General features: G+C 41.7%; 1 non-coding gene across 1 annotated transcript; it reads left to right on the top strand.

Moving 5' to 3' along the window:
* Positions 1-7,099: 7,099 nt before the first annotated feature.
* On the top strand, positions 7,100-7,208 carry LOC131513254 (U6 spliceosomal RNA). Its single transcript, XR_009262485.1, has one exon. It is a non-coding gene; the product is annotated as a U6 spliceosomal RNA (small nuclear RNA).
* The last annotated feature ends 1,046 nt before the right edge of the window (positions 7,209-8,254 follow it).

The raw sequence follows: 8,254 nt of genomic DNA, 5'->3' as shown, positions 1-8,254 counted from the left end.
AAGAACTAGTGAGAAAAACATAACGACACGAAAATATCCAAGCAAACAGAAAATATTTAAAGGTGAGAGCCACCGAAACATAGAATAACTTGTGAACATATTATTAGTAGAATTTCTAGCACTTTAACTCATTTAAAAATAGACAAAGTAAGGGCACCTGGGTGGCTCAGTGGGTTGAGCATCCGACTTCAGCTCGGGTCATGATCTCACAGTTCACAAGTTCGAGCCCCACCCCAGGCTCTGTGCTAACAAACAGCTCCGAGCCTGGAGCCTGCTTCAGATTCTGTATCTCCCTCTCTCTCTCCGCCTCCCCTGCTCATGCTATGCCTCTCTGTCTCTCAAAAATAAATAAATGTTAAAATTTTTTTTAAAAAAATAGACAAAGTGAATTCACTCCAGGACATGTCCAACTACTTACGAAATATGATTATGTGATTATACTCAATCTATTGTTTTAAAATTTATTTTTCAGAGTTTGCATTATTATAACTAAGATGTAATTGACCAAGAAAATGCTAGCCACACCACTTACGTCATATATTGTTTCCCAGGTTTGAAGGTACAAAGGATTGTGCTTCAAGTATGAAAAAACTGGAGAATGCCTTATTTTTGAGAGGTGGGAGGAAAGGCAAAGAGAGAAGGAGACATAGAATTTGAAGCAGGTTCTAGGCTTTGAGCTGTCAGCACAGAGCTCTACATGGGGCTCAAACCCACGAACCATGAGATCATGACTAGAGCCAAAAGCGATGCTTAACCGACTGAGCCACACGGGCACCCTTTGTTTGAGACATTTTCAAATTCATTTTATTAGAGTACCAACCCATCAATGAGTCACCTGAGGAAGCAATGAGACGAAGACAGGAAGGGAGAAGGAAGAACGGAAGGAGAGAGAAATGGCGGTAAAGAAACTTTGCGTCCAAATCAATATTACCCTTCAATAGCATTGCCCTGAAATCACACATTCATTCCTCAGTACCTCCACACCCAAATATTTGATGCATGGGCATGTCATGTCATGTCATGATAAAGGTTTAGGCCTGCAAAGAACTTAAAAAGTTATCAAGGGTTCATTTTATAGACGAGAAAGCCAGAATTCAGGGAGTTCCAAGCGCTTGACAAAGTCACAGAGCTTTTATCCACTTAAAAAATGGATGACAGAGTGAGAAAAGGGATTTGAATTAGTACTACATCGAATTATTCAAAGTATATCATTCTTTTCCGTTGAACTTCCTCATTCATTCATTCATCCCACAAATATTTACTGAGTGCCTCGTATGTTCTGGGCACTGCTGAAGATACAGCAGCGAACAAACAGACAAAACACTATACATTCGTGGGGTGCACGTCCCAGGGCGTCAACATAATTTAAATTCCTCGTTCTATTTTCCATGCCGAGGTTGCTGCTTTAACAATTTTTTGGGAGCCACCTCATTAGAATCAGAGATGCTGAACAAATTCTCTACTGACACAACTTGGTGAGTGTAGGAATTACAAATATGAGTCAACTCTATTGATTACAAAGAGGAGGCAGTGCACATACAACTTTTTTAGAGAGAAATTAAACCCCATTAAAAAATAATAGACGATGCTCCACATGACATCCGATTCACCAGCCACATCTCCTAAAACACAGGGCAGGACTGTTGGAAAGAAAAAAAGAAAAGAAAAGAAAAGAAAAGAAAAGAAAAGAAAAGAAAAGAAAAGAAAAGAAAAAAAAAAGAAAAGAAAACTAAGCATTTTTAAAGGCTTTCCAGCCAAGATAAGAAGACATTAAACTTTTGGCAAGCATCCTGGCAGCCAGCAGAATGGAACCACGCACTGCCTGCAAATGTTTAGCCCACAGCTGTTGGAAATGAAGAATGTCAAAATACCCAAAAGCAAGAATCCATGCACACACATCAAAGAAGCCAAGCTCTGGGGGACACCCAAGCGTCGAAGCGGATGATGGAGGGAGCACCAGAAAGGAGGCAGGAAGGAGGTGCCGGGCAACACAGAAGACCAACCAATCTTGATATCGCGTCTACAACCTCGGCTGTGTTCATCCCTGCTGTGCCACCGTGGAAAATGGTCCCCGACGTTCAGAAATCCACTGGCGAGGACCCAAAGCCTGCTGCCGTTAACTTCATTCTGCAAACGGTGCGTCCTTTACTCCATGACGAAATCGTGAACACTCAGGCAGGGGTCCCTTTTTTCTTTTTCTGTTGTTTCTTTTTTAGCCAAACTCTCATGTGTACTGCACCCGTAGAAATAGTTATTTTTAACCCTCAATTCACCTGAAACGAATTAAATGAATTAATTAAAATGAAACGTGGTTTATTTTGAGAAGCCAATGTTCCGAAAGTGTGTAGATCCCGGTAGTTCTTTGGTTTGAGATGAAACACCACGTTCCAGCCATAAGAGCACGGCGGCCTCACAAATGGGGCCAGCATTTACTTAACTTTCTAGAGGACGGTTTGAAGATTAAGAAGGAAGGAAAAAAAAAAAGAGAGGGAGAGAGCCAAACCATAAGAGACTCTTAAAAACTGAGAATAAACTGAGGGTTGATGGGGGGTGGGAGGGAGGGGAGGGTGGGTGATGGGCAGGGAGGAGGGTACCTGTTGGGATGAGCACTGGGTGTTGTATGGAAACCAATTTGACAATAAATGTCATATAAATAAATAAGAAGATTACTGTTTGGTCACTCAAAACAGTATGGTACTGGCACAAAAATATAGACACAGAGATCAGTGAAGATTATGCCACAGCTTAGAGAAATGGTGATATGGGTTTGTTTTCTCTTTTCTTATGTTTACGGAATTTGACTATGTTGGTTTTATAATTTCAAAAAACCGTTTACTAAAAATAAAATAGAGTGAATCTCTACTACAGCTAGAGTGACTGGCATGGGTCTAGGTACAACCTTTCACATAAAATGACAAAGGAAGGTGACAAATCTGGAAAAAGCAGTGGGGTCAGCGAAATCACAAGATATATGAAAGGTACAGAATAAGGTGTCTCTCTTACGTCACCAAGCCGTTCAGATAATTCGAGACTTTTGTAAGCATGAGGAAGTTGGTCCCCAAAATGTCATCTGCTATTTTGGTAAGAAAAGAAAGAGGGAGCAGGCAATAGAATGATTTTGTAAATCACTGATGAGAACAAGAACCTAGAGAGAATTGATACAAGTCAATATAGCTTCCCAGCCACTGCATCCTTCCTGCCCACAAAAAGTCAACTGGCAGGATTTGTATGAGGTCACGAATTCCCAGAGGACAGCTTGACTACATGTGTAAAAACTTGTATACCTTTGGGGCGCCTGGGTGGCTCAGTCGGTTAAGCGTCCGACTTCAGCTCAGGTCACCATCTCACAGTCCGTGAGTTCGAGCCCCGCGTTGGGCTCTGGGCTGATGGCTCAGAGCCTGGAGCCTGCTTCTGATTCTGTGTCTCCCTCTCTCTCTGCCCCTCCCCCATTCATGCTCTGTCTCTCTCTGTCCCAAAAATAAATAAACGTTAAAAAAAAAAAATTATAAAAAAACTTGTATACCCTTTGACCCAAGAATTCTTCTTTAATCGGAGAAGTACACAAAAATGTTTGTACCAAGACGCTCATTTCGTTGTTCTTAAAATAGGAACAAAATGGACACACCCTAATTGGCCCACCAAAACAAAGCTTAGTTAGATAATTCAGGAGTATCTGGATGATGGACTGTTAACACTACCTTTAAAAAGGAATGTGCAGAGGCGCCTGGGTGGCTCAGTCAGTTAAGCGTCTGACTCTTGATTTTGACTCGGGTCGTGACGTCGAGGTTCATGGGATTGAGCACCACACTGGGCTCTGTGCTGGATGCGGATCCCGCTTGGGATTCTCTCTCTCTCTCTCTCTCTCTCTCTCCCCTCCCCCCCCCATCAAAATAAATAAACTTAAACAAATAAAAAGAAAAAGGAAGCGATATCAAAAAGAATCTCCATGATATATTATCGAGCAAAAACAAGCAGTTTATAAAATGGGGTATGTGGTATGATGTCATTTTCGTTTAATCAATTGTACAAACGATAGGAAGACATCTGGAAGAATGGTCTCCAGTCTATTGGCAGTGGATGTCTCTGGGTGGAGAATTTAGCAAGATGCTTACTTTGTTCCTTCTCCCGTCCTGTATAGCCTGAACATTCTAGAAGAGTAGGTGTGGTACTGGAAGGAGGCCTCTGGGACAAAGCCGCTGGGAAGTCCTGGGAAACCCCAGGATAATGACCATTGGAGGCCCCGTGGACGGATCTGAGGGTGGCAGAAAGGCTTAAACGATGTGGAAGCAAAGAGAGAGCCAGAGTGGTTTATGGCAAGAGAAAGAACGGTGACGAAGCAGAATTTCCGGGTGATTAGACTGAATTCTCTGGGAGGCTGCACGGGATTGTGTGTTCTATTATTATTCATAGAATTCCTGCCATCGTAGAACTCAGTGGGCCATTGGAACAGCCAGGCTAACTGGAATTTTTTTTTTTTTTTTCAGTTAGCGTGGGGGGCCTGTGCAGGGAAAGAAAATACCAAGCTAACTTTCTCAAGAAATAACACACAGCCTGTGGAGGCGGGACAGAAATTGTTCCATGCAACATACTAACTCATCGTGGCCCACGGGAGGCTAGAAACTATCTAGAATGCGGTGTGTTTGGCCCTATGAGATATTGTAGGTGTTTCTTTCCTAAAAAACAGGTGACCATCCCTGTGACCATTGTACTCAGCTTCGAAGTCCTCGTCAACCAAAGATGTGGGTAGTTATCTGTTAGAAAGTAGACTGGCTTAATGGTCTACAATGTTCTGGGTGGTAAATGAGAAGATTTAGGGGCCTAATTACTAGTTTGCCTGCTTGAATATTCTTCTTTATAGAGTAGCTGGAGCTACAGACAGAAATCAGAACTCTTCACTTGTGAAAGCATTTTCAATACTTCAATAACACAGTTTCTAGCACCTAATTTTTTTTTTAAAAAAAGGTACTCTGAAAATATAAGCAAAACGCTTATTAAAAGGAAACGATCTGCAAAATTATTACCCTGAAGCGTTCCAAGTTAAATGTGTAGGGAAGTGACGTCCTCCTTTCCAGAGGGCTTTCCTGTTTGATCATTTTAAAATTTAACTGCCAAAAGAAATGAAAAGTAAAACCATAAAGCAGAAACAAGCTGCCACAAAGGATCCTCAAACATTGGGTCCATTTAGACATTTTAGAACATCTCCGTGAAAAGCAGCCATCTCTGCTCAAACCTAGTTAGAAAATGTTTGATGTTACAACACAGATTTTCTATCATGCACTTTGAGTTAACACAGAGATGCAATTTAATGCAATAAGCATGGTTTCTCCCATTTGGGATTCTTAAAACATAAGAAACATAGCATGTCGGGCATTTACTTGGTTTGAATTAATAGCCATGTATATATAGAATATATGAAGATCAAGTTATCCTCTGACCATCCGCTGCTTGCAATTTTCCCATTCAGCAGATTCTATACATTGCTAACGTTAAAAATGAGAGGGGTTTTTTGTGACTGAAAAAAAAAAAAAGTATTTGTGTAATCTTCAAAGTGCTTAATTTGTATTAAAGCTAAATCCAGAGGCTCTGAAACCTTAGGGGCTCTCGATGTGGATTTTTGTTCTGGTTCACACACCTTGAGACAAAGGCTCATAGTCAAGATGTGGAGGAAAAAGACGTTTTTTTGTGTGCGAGATGCGGGGCAAATTTATTCCCCGGGCAGCCTGGAATGAGCTTCAGAAAATGGATAGAGTGTCTTCTTGAAGAAAGGGCCTCTAAGTAAACTCGACTGCCATTCAAAAGATTTGCTCTGACACTTAACAAGTGGTGCAGGAAGAAAGGAAAATCTGTTGTCAGGTTTGGGGTGTTTATCAGCCCCCCTCGAGACACTTGACCTAATGCTGCGGCCCCCCTAATCCGCTGATCTGCATGCCGTGGTCTCGCGAGCCTCAGCCCGCAACTGCCAGTAAAATTGCCTGGAACACTTGTCCCAACACATTGATCCCTCGGTATATTGTGTGCGGCTCACCTACCCCCCCCCCCCCCCCGCCTTGCGGCTCCCCCTAAATTTAATTCTGCTCACAAATTGTGAAATAAGTTGTTTGGGCTGGATTTGTCGAGTGAATTGTCCCACTAATGAAACAGTCTGTTCATTATACAGTTGTGGGACGGAAGATTTAGCGCTCCCATACCCCGGGCCCCGGGCAGGTTAACGTTTTTAGACTTGACAGTTTACAAAAGAATGAATAGGTCTCTCCTGTCACATCAGGCTTACAAACAGCTTGGCACACAAACAGTTACTGCTTGTGTGCATGTGGATTTAGGGTCCCCGCCTGCTAATGCCCCAGATTTGTAAGTACAAATTGGTTGGTCTTCAAACTGTTTGCGAAAGGAATAAAATGACCAAAAATTAGTTTGTTTTAGCCTTTTCCCCCTCCCCTCCCCGCTCTTGCAAGGGAAACATTTAAAAAAAAAAGAGAGAGAGAGAGAAGGAAAGGCTAAAATAGTATGTAGCAGGTCCTCAGGGAATATTGTGGCGTTTTTGCTTAAGGCATCAAATTAAGCGGGACCATTGTTTGGCAGAAAACATTTTGTTCTGCTGGGGCACCCTGCTTCTCAGAAGGCAGCTGAAAATCTAAGGGAATTAATTTAAGACGTGTGATTTTAAAAGATAGAGCGGGGGTGGGGGGAGATCAAAAACTTTTCATTTCTATTCATTTTAGTACCTGTTGCTTACAACTGGTTATAATACCTCCCTCCCTCCTTCTAACCGCATTGATCTTTTAAAATGGGTCATTTAGGTTTCTGAATCTTTTCATAGGCAATTATGTGTAAATTAGCTAAAACCCGTTTTATTTTTTTCTATGGCAGTTTGAATTGTGTGGTGAGTTGGTTAAATTCTTGCCAAATCTTTGAGACAGAATGCTGCATAGGAAGTCAGGTGAATATGTTTATCATGTGATTTATCATCAGTTTGGTGATACTTTTTAGTCTGGATTGAGTTTAAACACTCTTTGGTTTATTATAGCTACAGCAGGATAGTTGATGAGAGTAGTAGATGTTTCCATCACTTTAGAGGAGAAACAAAGAAAACTAACAGACTGTGCTCGCTTCGACAGCACGTATACTAAGATTGGAAAGATACAGAAAAGCTTAGCATGTCCCCTGTGCAAGGATGACACACGCAAATTCCGGAAGCTTTCCACGTTTAAAAAAAAAAAAAAAAAAAGGTAACAAAGAATTTTTTCAGATTTCAGCTTGACCTAACATCTTTGAATTAAAGACTCTCTCCTTGATCAGATACAGCCCCAGGATGTTCAACCTCCTTACAGTACGAGGGGTTATTCTTTCATATTTCAGTAAGTTCATTATCACATGTTTCCATGTGCTGTAAAGGCAATTTGTAACAATCAGACTTTTTGGCAACTTTGCAAGCAGCAGTTACGAGCTAATTCAAACATCCCTTAAAACCTATTCCCTTGTCAGTGCCTAAATCTCACACTGAGAATCTGAAGCATTAAGAGTTCCCAGACAGAAAGCATAATCGTAACTCATAACTGCGCAAAGTCAGTGACGGTTGGCTGTTGGAAATCTGAATAAAGCAAAAGCATTGGAGACAAACGCGGGTCCGCCTCCACCCCGGATATGGTGCAGTCATTTTGTACGAATTCATCCAAGCCTCCAGAATATACTGCACATGTGAGCCCTTAAGCCAAAACGGGTCACATTTGAAATCTGGAGACAGGAGTGGAAGAAAAAGTTACAAATAACTCAACAACCACAACAAACTACACCATGCGCACAGAGTAGAGCCAGTGCCCTTTTCTGGGTTTCCGTCTCTCCCACCTACTCCCCGAACTTGGCAAACACTTTCCTGTAATAACATCCGTCCTAAGATTTTTTTTTTTTTCCTACCTCATCATGACGTTTTAGGACATTTCAAAGACAGAGGCCATGACTTGCGAAGAACGTTGGGCTAAGGTAATACATACGTTGAGTGAAATATTTTTCGAGAAACATGGCATTTCTCCTTGAATTCTGAAATGCGGCGACTGCCTTCAGTGCAAAGCTTTCAGCAAATGCAGGAGTTGCAGTCATCGGTCACCTGTTGGGGCAGGGTTCTTGACAATCCCCTGGAACCCCCGGGATGAGTGAGGTCAAAGCTGACCCAAGTGCCATGCAAAGATTGAAGAAATATGAATAAATACTTACACAAAATATTTATTTATACCAATAAATACAAAAGGGCTCCTTTTGT

The sequence above is a fragment of the Neofelis nebulosa genome, chromosome 5, assembly GCF_028018385.1.
Source record: "Neofelis nebulosa isolate mNeoNeb1 chromosome 5, mNeoNeb1.pri, whole genome shotgun sequence".
Taxonomy (NCBI): Eukaryota; Metazoa; Chordata; class Mammalia; order Carnivora; family Felidae; genus Neofelis; species Neofelis nebulosa.
This window is presented reverse-complemented; position numbering and strand designations above follow the sequence as displayed.